The 14357-nt window shown below is 43.3% G+C and overlaps 1 pseudogene; it reads left to right on the top strand.

Annotated features, from left to right (window-relative positions):
- The first annotated feature begins 2142 nt into the window (after positions 1 to 2142).
- The window catches only part of LOC139383599 (lipid droplet-associated hydrolase-like), a 37153-nt pseudogene continuing 24938 nt past the window's right edge, over positions 2143 to 14357 (top strand).

Raw genomic sequence — 14357 nt, 5'->3', positions numbered from 1 at the left:
TGGATATAACGTTGAAAAATCTTATGTTGTTTCAAAGCTACAAATTCAACAACATTTATCTACGTTTAAAATTGGTTACCATTATGACATAATCCTGTGGTTGAAATATTAGCCTCTAAACAACATTTTCTGTTGATGACTTTTTGCATATCCAACGTATTTTCCACATAGATTCTACGTCACAATACGTTGACAAATTACGTTGAAACAACATTTATTCAACCAGTTTGTGCTCAGTGGGGCACCTCTGGCAGCAGGAGAGGGACATCCACCTCCTGGGAGGAGGAGGGATTTTATTGCTACACACAAGTTGCTGATGTCCTCTCTCCTTTAGCCCTGGAGCTTTAACAGCACCCAGCTTGTGGTTCCTAAATAATGAGGTCAGAACTTTTCAGCCTTCCATCACATCACAACACACATCATACCACATAACATCACACCACACCACAACACATCACACCACACCACATCAGACTACATCGCATCACGTCACATTCCGCTGGAAACAACAGCAGCAACATCACCACCCCTTTTGCCTCCCACAGGCTGCATGTTGCCCCGCAGTCCTCCTCCTCACCCCCTGCACCCTCCCATCCTGCTCTCCCTCCCTGCAGGTTTGGGAGCACATCCAAATCTATTACGCACAGGGCCAAGCCTAGCTACTCTCTGAATGAACTCTTCACAGCTGGACCCAAATGACTTGCAGGTGTCTCTGTAGGCTGCACATCACTGGCTCTCTACTCACGGTCAAAGGGGGCATCACCTTTGCTACATTGGGGATCACAGCTGGTGCAGCGTAACACTCGGCAGGAAATGTCTGACAGCAGCCCGCCAGCGTGAATCTGGGAAGTGCCCATAGAGAGAGAGAGGAGAGTGCGATAGAGAGAGAGAGCAAGGGTTGGAAGTGGGGGGATTGGTGTTTTGTGAATGCGAAGGCCAAACAGGAAATGCTGACCAACTTTTGAATGTGTTGCTGCCCCATCTGACAAGGTGCAAGTGCAACAGCGAGTAACACACTGTGATAGTGAGCAATTTTGCTGGACTATGGATGTGATGCACGGTAGTTGTAAGCATGCAATGGTTCTCATATGTTTCTCAATCATTGCCCAGCTGCTGTTTTATGGACCTGGTCAGGCATATATCAGCCCCTACATAGTTAAAGCTCTGAAATGTTCCTAGGTGATTTAGGTGTAGCGTGTTGGCCAGATCCAACGGGTTGAGGAGAGTTTTATCTCCTCTCCCCAGAGAGAGGCTCTCTCAGTCCTGCGTGTTAACTTGTTTCCTGAAATCAAAGCACACACAGGAGCACTCACTGGAACACACACACAGACACACACAAGGCACAGACACACACACAAGGCATAGACACACACACAAGGCATGATAATTAACCAGCATAAAATATGCTAGAAGTATGTTTGTTTATACTCCAGCTCAGAAGGTGGCGGTAATGCACCTAAACATTGTTTTGTGCACTGGCATTAAATCTCAATGAGAAAGAAGAAGACAAAGAAGGAGGCTGTGTTCCAGACCGCCTACATTGCAGTCATGTTGCTTAGATTATCAAAATGCTAAATCATACGGATGGGATTCCTGCCATATTAAACACTTCTTACATGTTTACAGAGATCTAAAACAGATGTAAATAGTCTTAGATCCATTCACATGCGATAGTAGTTTTTTTATGATCTGATCATTATGGGTGCCAGGTAGCCTAGCAGGTAAAGCTTTGTGCAAGAAACTGAAAAGGTCGCTAGTTCGAATCCCTGAGCAGACAAAGTGAGAAATCAGTGGATGTGCCCTTGAGCAAGGCACTTAATCCTAATTGCTCCAGGGGCGCTGGACAATAGAGTTCGCCAGCTTGTAGGCTAGTCCTAAAATGAATGTGGAAAGAATGGGGTTTTGGGATAAAAGCCTGAAATAAGGTCTTAGGTTAACACAGGCTAATGAGATCTTATAAGTTTTGTTCTATGAGATAATATTAATCAGTTAACATGAATTATGAAGCCTGTATGTGCTTGTTTTGATGAAATAAATACTTAAAAATTCATAAAAAGTTACGTTATCTGGTGAAGATTATCTGGAACGCCACCAAGACTATCAGACTGGACCAGCTAGAAGCCGGGTGAGCACAAACCAATCGTGCCCCTTCAGTGTCCGTTGGTACTAGGGCATGACCGTCATCAACGTAGCAAAACATTTCATTTCGACAAAGCATTTGGTATGTAATCGTCGCAGTGAAAATCTTAGGAGTAATAGCTAGCTAATTAGGTAGCTAGCTGGCTATCCGATTTCCAACAACATTAGCAACATAATTAGCGTAGCAGCTCAGTCAGGTATGTTCTATGCAATGATATAGCTAGCTGCCCAGGCTGTGACTAAAAATGTACATGTTGTCAACCAACCTAAAAACGATTCCCTAGTCAGCTAATTTATGAAACTGACTGGGTCGGTGTCAAAGGGAATGAAACGTTAAACTGATAACAAGTAGGTGAACGGTTCAGTGGCCTGTGTTCCAACATGCAATCACAGAATTTGAATCTCAGTCAAATTGGACAATTTTCTAAAGAAGAACCTCTAGGTACAATAGATGGATGGCAAATATTAGGCTAGTTCTCTAAATAAATGAATAGGCTATTTCATATGGAGCATGTCTGATTATCAGCATAATAATGGAGGTTATTAATATCTTTGCTACAGCCATGTTATAATCAGGGCTCATGAGGTGGCAATAGCCTTGAGGTTAGTGACAGCAGCCAATAATGAATTGTCTGTTCAAATCCCCGCCGTTGTATCTTTGATCATGGCACTAACCTCAACAAACTACATTGCATATCCAAATGAATGAAATAACTAACATTTCATGCCTCACTCTTTTGCTAGCCATTGACATGGGATCCTCAGCAATGGAGGATAGAGATGAGGCCTTCACAGAGCACCTATACAGCTGTGGGGCTGTCACAGAGGTCCTCAAATTCGTCACCTGTAACCTACACTCTGGTAATCCCCCCTAAAGTGCTTTTTCTCGTCATTTCAGGTGAGTCTCTTTAAAGCATTTTCTTAATTAATGGAAACGGCAGTTTCCTCAGAAAGAACAAATGCTGATCTCTCTCAACTCAATTTGCTGTCGAGGAAAGTTCCAAGATATTTGTATGGATCGACGGCCTCTCACCATCTATCAGTCTGTATTGGCGGCAGTGAGCTCCTCCAGAAATCAATAGCCATATCCTTGGTTTTCTTGACATTAATTTCTAAGTATGAGTGGTCACACCATCCAACACTCTCCTCCATCACTGGGCCATGGCTCACCTCAACTTCCTGTCACACTCATGATAACCTTAGTCATCTGCAAACTTAATGGTATGTCTTGTCGTGATTACTCTGACAATCATTAGTGTACAGTACAAACAGAGGGGAAAGGACGCAACCTTGTGGTGAACCAGTGGAGGAGGATATTGTAGGGAACCATTGAATCTCACTGAGTTATTTTGATAAAACAAATCTGTCAACCAGACTGTTAAAATCAAGAACAAAATTGGACAATAGCCTCTCTGCTAAGATGTGGTTGTATACAATTAAAAGTGGAAGAGAAGTCAACAAATAGTAGTCTGGCATGGGTTTTACTGTACTTCCCTCGAGATGTTTAAGGACATAGTTAAGAAGAGTGACAGTTGCATCTTCCATCCCTCTCCCAATCCCATAAGCAAACTGCAATGGGTTTAATCAATCCTGAACCTTAGCCATAATCTCACCCCTAACAATATGTTCAAAGGCTTTTTAAACTGCAGTTTTTAAAAGTGGTGTCGTTAATACAACACGTTTCATCGTATTCCTGACAGAGCAGTTTGCTTTAATTGACCCTTAGTGTCTCATCATCATATCATGTGATGTTGATATTAAACGTCCTATCCTATGACTATGTTCTCACCACGTCCGGACCAAATAGCACACAAACATATTTTGGGTCTCGTGTGCCTCGATACTACTCTGCCTATGTCACCCCACTTCTTTGTGGTTAAATATGGGAACTTTGAGAAAGATGAGCCATAGAGTCAGGGGGAGAATCTCAGTCATGCCAGTGACCTTTGAAAGGTCGCAGTGACTGGAGCTCGTTCATTGCCCTCTAAATATCACTCAGTATATGGCTCAATGGACCCATTATGGCTGACAGAGACACCGTGAAGGCCCAGTTATTGTAGACCAGCTGCCCTTTTCTCAGTGATCAGAGTAATGATCTTTGTGTCCAATCTTATGGACAAGCAGTGTTTCATACTCTAAAGCACTCACAGGTGTATCTGTATTCTCTGTAGGTGTGTTTTGATTGATGAATGGAAACCATGACGACTTGAATAGAGGTTGACCTCTTCCAATTAAACGTATGTGTTTTTGACTGTTTTGATAGAGCACAGATGCCACAGCCAATCATTCTAAAATCTCAAAGCGTGTAGCCTACTACAATCATAGACATTCGGTATTCCTTGGTGAAAAAAATGGGTTAGTGAAAAGTTTGATGTTTTAAAACCAGCACCTGATATGTTTTGTCATGTGTAGGCCTATGTTCTTCTCTGTCTGTTCTGTGTGATGGTGTTGTGTGTGCGCCTGTGACATCTTAATTTCCTCCTGAGGATCAAAAATGGTAAATTCAACAGATGAAAAAGTAACCAGGAGCAACTCGCTTTAGCCTCTAGGGTAAATGGATAGGATAGTCTACTTAATACATAGGCCACCCTCTATCGATACATCCCTCCACCCTCCCTCCAGGCCACCCTCTATTCTCAACAGATGGAGGAGAGGCAAAAAGGTCCGCAAGACCAAGGGAGGGAATAGCAATCAAATGTTACCTCCAGGTTACATTCCACCAAATATTTCAGCAATGCATGAAAATAATCATAACCAATAACTTGGGCTGACATTCCAGTCTTAGCCCTCAATCCACCTGCCGCAATGCTATTAGCAGTACCAGGCATGTCACTATTAGGTAAACATCTGAATTGAGCCCCTGTAATACCGCTGTGATTAAAGTGAGTTAAAATACATACTTTAAGGTGTGGTGACTGCAGTCCGTAAAATGTACCACTGCTCACTGATCATTTCAACCACTTGATTTTTGCAGAATAGGCCTAAAAGGCAAATGTGTTTTGGGAAGTCTAACTCAATCTTTGGAAGTGCAGTGGAAGCTCAAAGTGGGCTGCAGGTGCAGGACTACGTCAGTGCTGCGGTACTTCAGGCATGCCGCCGAGAGATCAAAGATGCTAGGGAGGGAGGTCTCCACAGTGTTCAGTTCAGCAGACCCACATTCATAGACACTAGAAATGCACCCTTTCTAGTGAAGGAAGAAGGGAGGATAGACAACAAGTGGGGAAGACAGGGAGGGTTGTTTGACTTTCTTGAATGAATCAAGCCTGGAGTGATTCAGGAGTTGTCCTCTTCCAAAAATAAGACATTTGGTCATGAGACATCTGTATTTAAATAATTAACAGATATTCAATGTGCTATTGTGCTTCTTTTAGCTAAGAGATGAGTCAGTCTCTTATTAAGGCACTTATGTCACTACATTAATAGTGCTTCATCATTTGTCACTCTCTTATTGCCAGTGCATGCTCTATGCCTCCAGAAGCACTTGCACAACTGCTGTTGCCAATACTAAAGTGATGTATGATCTGAACTGTGGCTAAAATGGAATTCCTTTAGTGACAGACACACAAGAACAAGAATGTATTTTTTATTGAGTTATAATATCTTAGCCATTCTTAAATTAAAATATAATTTGTTGCTATTTCCAACTGTAGCCTACACTGAGTATACCAAACATTAGGAACACCTTCCTAATACTGAGGTGTTGAAAGTGTTTCACAGGGATGCTGGCTCATGTTGACGCCAATGCTTCCCACAGTTGTTTCAAGTTGGCTGGGTGTCCTTTGGGTGGTGAACCATTCTTGATACACACTGGAAACTGTTGAGTGTGAAAAACCCAGCAGCATTGCAGTTCTTGACACAATCCTACCACCATACCCTGTTCAAAGGCACTTTCATTTTTTGTCATGCCCATTCACCCTCTGAATGGCACACATACACAATCCATGTCACAATTGTCTCAAGGCTTAAACTTTATTCTTTTACCTGTCTCCTCCCCTTCATTTACACTGATTGAAGTGTATTTAATAAGTTACATCATTAAGGGATCATAGCTTTCACCATAGCTTTCATAGTAATAGCGCCAGAGGAGATGGCTGCCGTTTTACAGGCTCCTAACCAATTGTGTGTTTTTTTTTGCATTATTTGTTATTTATTTTGTACATAATGTTTCTGCCACCGTCTCTTATGACTGAAAAGAGCTTCTGGATATCAGAACAGCTATTACTAACCTCATACTGGACAAAGATTTTTTCTTTAACGAGTCGAACACAAAGGATTTACTTCAGACACCGAACAAGGCCTAAATCCCCGTCATTCACATGAAGATGAGATAGAGATATAGGGGACGTAGGTCGAGGTGCCTTGTAAGAACCCGACGGCGAGCGGTTAACCCACCTCTAACAACGTGCAATCATTGGATAATAAACTGGATGAGCTCCGATCAAGACTATCCTACCAACGGGACATTAAAAATGAATATCTTATTTTTCACAGAGTCGTGGCTGAACAACGACATGGATAACATACAGCTGGCTGGGTTTTCCATGCATTGGCAAGAGAGAACAGCTGCCTCTGGTAAGACTAGGGATGGCAGTCTGTGTCTATTTGTCAATAACAGCTGGTGCACAAAATCTAATATTAAGGATGTCTCAATTTTGCTCGCCTGAGGTAGAGTATCTCATGATAAGCTGAAGACCACACTATTTACCAATAGAGTTATCATCTGTATTTTCCATAGCTGTCTATTTACCAACACAAACCGATGCTGGCACTAAGACTTAACTCAACAAGCTGTATAAGGCCATAAGCAAACACGAAAATGCTCAGAGACTGCGCTCCTAGTGGCCGGGGACTTTAATGCAGGGAAACTTAAATCCGTTTTACCTAATTTCTACCAACATGTTACATGTGCAACCAGCGGGAAAAAAACTCTAGACCACCTTTACTCCATACATAGAGACCTGTACAAAGCTCGCCCTCCATTTGGCAAATCTGACCATAACGCTATCCTCCTTCTGCCTACAAGCAAAAACTAAGGCAGGAAGCACCAGTGACTCGCTCAATACGGAAGTGGTCAGATGACGCAGATGCTAAGCTACAGGACTGTTTTGCTAGCACACACTGTATTATGTTCTGGGATTCTTCTGATGGCATTGAGGAGTACGGCACATCAGTCACTGGCTTCATCAATAAGTGCATTGTGCATCCCCACAGTGACCGTACGTACATACCCCAACCAGAAGCCATGGATTTAAGGCAACATCCTCACTTAGCTAAAGGGTAGAGATGCCGCTTTTAAGGAGTAGGACTCTAACCCGGACACTTATAAGAAAATCTGTTATGCCCTCTGACGAACCATCAAACAGGCAAAGCATCAATACAGGACTAAGATTGAATCCTTCTACACCGGCTTCCGATGCTCATCGGATGTGGCGGGGCTTGCAAACTATTACGGACTGCAAAGGGAAGCACAGCCGCGAGCTGCCCAATGACATGAGCCTTCTAGGCGAGCTAAAGGACTTCTATGCGCGCTTAGAGGCAAGCAACACTGAAGCATGCATGAGCGCACCAGCTGTTCCGGAAGACTGTGTGATCATGCTCTCCCCAGCCGATGTGAGTAAGACCTTTAAACAGGTCAACATTTACCAGGCCGCAGGGCCAGACGGATTACCAGGACGTGTACTCTGAGCATGCGCTGTCCAACTGGCAAGTGTCTTCACTGACATTTTCAACCTCTCCCTGACCAAATCTATAATACCAACAAGTTTCAAGCAGACCATCATAGTCCCTGTGCCCAAGAACACCAAGGCCACCTGTCTAAATCAATACCGACCCGTAGCAGTCGTGTCTGTAGCCATGAAGTGCTTTGAAAGGCTGGTCATGGCTCACATCAACACCATATCCCAGAAACCATAGACCCACTACAATTTGCATACCGCCCCAACAGATACACATTTCACTCCACACTGCCCTTTCCCACCTTACAAAAGCAACACTTACATGCGAATGCTATTCATTGCCTACAGCACCTCGCTCAACACCATAGTGCCCTCAAAGCTCATCACTAAGCTAAGGACCCTGGGACTAAACTCCTCCCTCTGTAACTGGATCTTGGACTTCCTGACGAACTGCGTCAGGTGATAAAGGGTAGGTAACAACACATCTTCCACGCTGATTCTCAACACGGGGGCCCCTCAGGGGTGCGTACTCAGTCCCCTCCTGTACTCCCTGTTCACCCAAGGCTGCATGGCCAAGCACAACTCCACCATTATTAAGTTTGCCGACTACACAACAGTGGTAGGCCTGATCACTGACAATCACCGATGAGACCACCTATAGGGAGTAGGTCAGAGACCTGGATATATGGTGCCAGGACAACAACCTCTCACGCAACATAATCAAAAAAGGAGATGATTTTGGACTACACGAAAAGGAGGACCGAGCACACCCCCATTCTCTTCGATGGGGCTGTAGTGGAGCAGGTTGAGAGCTTCAAGTTCCTTGGTGACCACATCACCAACAAACTATCATGGTCCAAACACACCAAGACAGTTGTGAGGAGGGCATGACAAAGCCTATTCCCCTCAGGAAACTGAAAATATTTAGCATGGGTCCTCAGATCCTCAAAAAGTTATACAGCTGCACTTTTGAGAGCATCACTGCCTGGTATGGCAACTGCTCAGCCTTCGACCGCAAGGCACGACAGAGGGTAGTGCGTACAGCCCAGTACACACTTCCTGCCATCCAGGACCTCTATACCAGGCAGTGTTAGAGGAAGGCCAAAAAATTGTCAGAGACTCCAGAGACCCTAGTCATAGACTGTTCTCTCTGCTACTGAACGGCAAGCGGTACCGGAGCATGAAGTCTAGGTCCAAAAGGCTTCTTAAAACTTCTTGCGACTCTCAAACCCGGATCCTGGAGCGTAATCATCGCCTCAAACTAATTAGCATAACGTAGCGGACATAAATATCCCTACAAAATCTTCCTATTCATGAAAATCACAAATGAAATATATTGAGACACAGCTTAGCCTTTTGTTAATCACACTGTCATGTCAGATTTTCAAAATATGCTTTACAGCCAACGCTAGACAAGCATTTGTGTAAGTTTATCATAGCCTAGCATAGCATTATGCCCTGCTAGCAGCAGGCAACATTTTCACGAAAATAAGAAAAGCAATCAAATTAAATAATTTACCTTTGAAGAACTTTGGATGTTTTCACTCAGGAGACTCTGTTAGATAGCAAATGTTCCTTTTTTCCAAAAATATTATTTTTGTAGGCGAAATAGCTCCGTTTGTTCTTCACGTTTGGCTGAGAAATCGACCGGAAAATGCGGTCACTACAACGCCAAACTTTTTTCCAAATTAGCTCCATAATATCGACAGAAACATGGCAAACGTTGTTTAGAATCAATCCTCAAGGTGTTTTTCACATATCTATTCGATAATATATCCACCGGGACAATTGGTTTCTCATAAGAAGCGATTGGAAAAATGGCTACTTCTGTACTTTACGCAAGATTTTCTGCGGGAGCCATCATGTGACCACTTGCTCAATGTAGTCCCTTACGGCTATTCTTCAACATAAATGCGTAAAAAGACGTCACAATGCTGTAGACACCTTGGGGAATACGTAGAAAGCGTAAGCTCATTCGTAGCCCATTCACAGCCATATAAGGAGTCATTGGCATGAAGCGCTTTCAAAAAATGCGGCACTTCCTGATTGGATTTTTATCTGGGTTTTGCCTGTAACATCAGTTCTGTTGCACTCACAGACAATATCTTTGCAGTTTTGGAAACGTCAGAGTGTTTTCTATCCAAAGCTGTCAATTATATGCATAGTCGAGCAACTTGTCGTGACAAAATATCCCGTTTAAAACGGGAACGTTTTTCATCCAAAAATGAAATACTGCCCCCTGAGTTTCAAGAGGTTATTAACAGCTTCTACACCCAAGCCTTAAGACTCCTGAACAGCTAATCAAATGGCTACCTGGACTATTTGCATTTTTTTACACTGATGCTACTCTGTTTATTATCTATGCATAGTCACTTTGCCTCTACCTACATGTACATATTACCTTAATTACCTCGACTAACCTGTGCCTCTGCACATTGACTCTGTACCGGTACCCCCTGTATATAGGCTCGTAACTGTTATTTTATTGTTGCTCTTTAATTATTTTTTCAACTTCAGTTTATTTTTCTTAACTGCATTGTTGGCTTAGGGCTTGTAGTGAGGAAGCATTTCACCTGTTGTATTCGGCTTATGTGACATACAATTTGATTTGATTCTTCCTGTTGAATACAGAATGTGGCAGAGCTCGGTTTTGGTTTCTTGAAAAGTTTGTTTGAAAGTGTATTGGAAAGTTCTTGGTAGCTTGCTAGCTTCTTAGTTTGGATCCCGCAACGCAGTTGGCATCATTTGCTGGGACTGCTTATCTCTTTCCAGTGATCCTGCCAAGGACAGGTCTGAGGAGCTAGCCTAGCTGCTAGCTAGCTGCATATCAAGCTAGTTGGGTTTTCTTGAACACAGCCTGCAATGCGGTAAGCCATTGTGGCTGGGTACGCGGATTGTCACTGGTTTGTGGCTGTCTAGATCCCTGCTGTTTCTTGTTTTCAATCTTCACTGTGACCTGCCCTGTCTGGAACTGCAAGGAGTAACAGCGTAACCTACGTTGCTAGCTACCGTGACAAAGACCAAAGCCTGAGGGAGTACCGTTGAGGACAGTGGTCTCTCTCTATCACACATGAATGATCTTATAAACAAACAAAAGACACAACAAGAAAATAGCTTCAAGTGTTTTATACTTGTGGATTCTACTAATAAAAGAATGGACGACCTGACCAGAGAGGTCCAGGATCTGAAGAACAGTTTCCAGTTCTTCCAGAGTCAGCTTGATGAGTTGAAACAGGAGAACCGCAAAATGACAGCAATCTGTAAGTCATTGAGAGAGGTCATATGTTCTGTGTGTGAATCCATGATAACAATGACAGATAAATCATATGTCTCGGGGGACAATCAAGGAGGAACAACATGGTTGTGGACGGAATTACAGAATCTCCACACAATGAAGTCTGAGGTCAAAGTGAGGGAACTGATCTCTGAGAAATTGAAGATGGACCACAGGAGGGTTGAGGTGGAGCGCGCCCACAGGACTGGAAAACCCACCACTGGCCCAGGTGACAGGCCCAGGCCGATAGTGGTCAAGTTCCTGAAGTTCAAGGACAAGGTAGCTGTTCTGGAAAGAGCCAAGGACTTGAGAGGAACGTATATCTTCCTCAACAAGGACTATCCTGAAGCTGTGCGCCAGAAGAGGAAAGTACTGATCTCAGCCATGAAAGCTGCCAGAGCGCGTGGGGACATTGCTTACATCCGCTACGACAGGCTCATTGACCACCCTCCCTCCCAGAAGCCTGGAAGGGACGAGAGAGCTAAGCCTATGGGTTCGTAGCTTCAACCCCGCAACACACACACACACACCAATTGATTAATGGACTGCTGAATGTATATATGTTTTTCTTGCTTTGTTTGCTCTTTTCAGTATTATGTCTATCCCTGGTAAGCTACCCAGGAAATGGCTGAAAATAGCCCATATTAATATATGTAGCCTTACACCGTACCCAAACTGGCTGCGCTCGTGCACTATTGCGTGCAAATTGATTTTGTCCGCCCACACTAAATGCAATCACGACACGCAGGTTCAAATATCAAAACAAACTCTGAACCAATTATATTAATTTGGGGACATGTCGAAAAGCAATAAACATGGCCATTTAGCTAGCTAGCTTGCAGTTGCTAGCTAATTTGTCCTATTTAGCTAGCTTGCTGTTGCTAGCTAATTTGACCTGGGATATAAACGTTGAGTTGTCATTTTACCTGAAATGCACAAGGTCCTTTACTCCGACAATTAATCCACATATAAAACTGTCAACCGAATCATTTGTAGTCATCTCTTCCTTCATCCAGGCTTTTTCTTTGTGGGACTTTATATGGCGATTGGCATCTCTATTACCACAACAACTGACCTAACTCAGTTCATATTTCAATTTTTGGTACCAGTTACTGAAATCCAAAATGGTTTTACATTTCTCTACCTTTTGAGTTGCACATGGATACAGTGTCTCTACGAAGTTATCATTCTAGTTAAGATTAGTTGTGACTTGTTTGAGGACTAGCCTACATCTGGTGTGGCCTTTGTTGTTGCTGTAGACGGTGTAACTTCGTCGGAATTTCCAGTCGCTGTCTCATTGAAAACAATGGCATCTGAATTCATCGGGCTATTGTGCTTTGCCTAACAGAGTACAACAATAGGAAACCCTCTTTGCTCCCCCTACTCCAATACCTCTGTCATGAATCATTCAGTTATCATGTGTTTACCACCACCACTCCTGAAGAGTCTTATTGTGGAGTTAAGGCTTTTCCCTCTGTCACTGACTCTTGACTCAGTAAGACCTCAATCATCTCTCTCCATCAGCTCAGTCATCTCTCTCCATCAGCTCAGTCATCTCTCTCCATCAGCTCAATCCTAACCCCTTGTTAATTCAGGCTTCTTTCTACAGTATGTGCTATCACTCTCTTTCAGCCCACAGATTTAACATTGTGGCTTTTTTCATGTCCTAATTGAAATTTTTCTCTCTTAATTATGTTTTTTTTGTCCACTTTATTTACCGGATAAAGGGGGACCTATGCAGTCACCTTCATGACCTCTCTTGAGTGAGCGGTACATTCAAAATAGTACCTGCGTAACCCGCCCCTCAATTGGCTGTGAACACCAGATACAGTAGATGTATCCTCCAGCGAATCACATTCCAAACTCCTCTTTGCTGATAGAGACAGATGTTGGGGACAAAACTCATACAAATACTGAAGCTTATCTTCATGTAGGCCAGGTATCCGTTGAAAGTTTATTTGTTCACATCCTAATAATGTGTTCAGTTTTGGGTACCTGTCTATTCCTTACAAATGGGTGGTCTGAGGAGTGATCCCAGACTGCTAAAGTATCAAGCGGTTTTCTTTTCTACACTTGCCTCGAGTTCAAAACGGTTCAAGCTGTGTGACAGTGGGATTCGGGGGGCCTTTATTACATCTTCTATTGGGAGTGCAAGCCACCAGCGGGAGAGTGGGGGTGTCTTTATTGTTGTGCCTAGCAAAAATAGCACTGTCATTTCCAATGGCACATCTCTGGTATGGGTCGGGTTTCTGAAAGCCCACTTCTTGAGCATGTCTGGGGCCATCTGGGAGAGATTTGGAAACCCAGCGTGAATAAAAACATACAAATGTATTTCATCAGTAGGCTAGGAGGGGCTGCGTACGGAGTTTAGAAAAGGGTGCTGCTTTTAAGGACAGCCCATCCCCTGCACACTCCCTACTGTCTGGGAGAAAGAGGGAGTTTACTGTTTACTCAGCTTGTGGAGAGCGGAGACACAATGTTCAGTTGCGGGAGTCTTGCAGATATTGAGAGAGGTGGAGGTTGCCATTCGATGAGAGAAAAGAGGGGGCCTTATCTGTCATGGTTGGTTACAAAAGGTAAAAACAAAGTGACCAGGAAGCTCTCCTAGATAGTGGGATGGACATGATGTCCATTCTAATGGATCTACTGCAGTAGAGGCATGCACTTCATGAGATTCAAAATTGTTGTTTTTTTCACTGATCTACACAACCTCTGCCTACTACTGTCAATTAAATGAAAAGACCGGAAAGTTTCCACCTCACTGAACTATCGCTAGGGGGAATTGTCCTCATAATAACTTGTACCTCATAAATATCTGTACACTTCTAAGTCTTTATTTGTCTCCCATATTTATTTTATATGCACTCTGCTCAGCAGAGAAGCTTGCTCTCCCACAAAGAGTTGCGCAACGTCTTCAGCTGCGCTCGGTTCTTGATTAATGACTCAGGATATGTGAATGAAAATATGAAAACACTAGCGAGAACTGCAACAAGTGTTCTGAACTCGGGCCCACGGTAGTGAGAGTTCAATCTCAGACTACAGGTTTCATGCCATATCCCTCCCCCTCAAACCACTGTTTGTCCTTATTTCCCACAAAATCCTCATCTAGTTCCATGTACTTTATGGTTGCCATCACCCACCCTAGAAAAATAGAGTTGAACTCATAGTAAATGTTTTTGATTGTTTCAAGATCACATTAGCTTTCACAAGGAATCCAAGCCCTTCTGCCAGGCAAAATAAGACAAGTTAATTATTTTTAGGACATTAAC

The sequence above is a fragment of the Oncorhynchus clarkii genome, chromosome 25 (genome assembly GCF_045791955.1).
Source record: "Oncorhynchus clarkii lewisi isolate Uvic-CL-2024 chromosome 25, UVic_Ocla_1.0, whole genome shotgun sequence".
NCBI classification, from domain to species: domain Eukaryota; kingdom Metazoa; phylum Chordata; class Actinopteri; order Salmoniformes; family Salmonidae; genus Oncorhynchus; species Oncorhynchus clarkii.
Note: the sequence above shows the minus strand (reverse complement) of the source record. Positions and strands in the feature narration are given on the sequence as shown.